The following is an 864-nucleotide window of genomic DNA, read 5'->3' as shown; positions in this document are numbered from 1 at the left end:
ATTGAGAGTAAGAATATCAAAAAGAAAATCCAGAAATTGACATTATATAAAAGATAAAAATGTATTTGCATTTTACGCTGGGAAATAATTATTTGATCAACAAACAAGGATTCTGGCTCCCACAGACCGGTTAAATGATTCATCTTCCTTTAAGAAAGTACTCCTGATATCAACTTGTTACCTGTATAAAAGACACCTGTCCACAGAATCAATCAATCAGATTCCAACCTCTCCACCATGGGCAAGACCAAAGAGCTGTCTAAGGACCTCAGGGTGAGACTGTAGACCTGCACCAGGCTGGGATCGGCTACAAGGCCATCAGAAAGCTTCTTGGTGAGAAGGAGACAACTGTTGGTGCGATTATTCAGAAGAATAATGTGTTTGTTTCTAATTGGAAGAATCACAAAATGAGCATCAATGGCCCTCGGTCTGGGCTCCACACAGGATCTGGCCCCGTGGGGTTTTGATGATCATGATAAAGGTGAGGGATCAGCCAAGAACTACACGGAGGAACTTGTTAATGATCTCAAGGCAGCTGGGACCACAGTCACCAAGAAACCTATTGGTAACACACTACACCAGGAGTCCGCAACCTTTTTGATATGAAGTGCCATTAAAAACAATGAATTGTGATCAGTGTGCCGACGATCGCGAACTGTCAACAGGAGGGCGGTGTATGGACCTCTTTCACCTGTCAGCGCAACTTACATGATGCAGTTTAAACACATTTAAATAATTGGTTTATACTGCATAATAATAATAATAATAATTAAAGCTGCATGCAGCGTTGAGCGGGTCTTCGACGTTCCGCAGGCTGTTGTCCGCACGTCGACGTGTCTAGGTGTCTCGAGGACTCGGCCGTTG

The sequence above is a fragment of the Pseudochaenichthys georgianus genome, unplaced genomic scaffold, assembly GCF_902827115.2.
Source record: "Pseudochaenichthys georgianus unplaced genomic scaffold, fPseGeo1.2 scaffold_739_arrow_ctg1, whole genome shotgun sequence".
In the NCBI taxonomy this organism is placed as follows: domain Eukaryota; kingdom Metazoa; phylum Chordata; class Actinopteri; order Perciformes; family Channichthyidae; genus Pseudochaenichthys; species Pseudochaenichthys georgianus.
Note: the sequence above shows the minus strand (reverse complement) of the source record.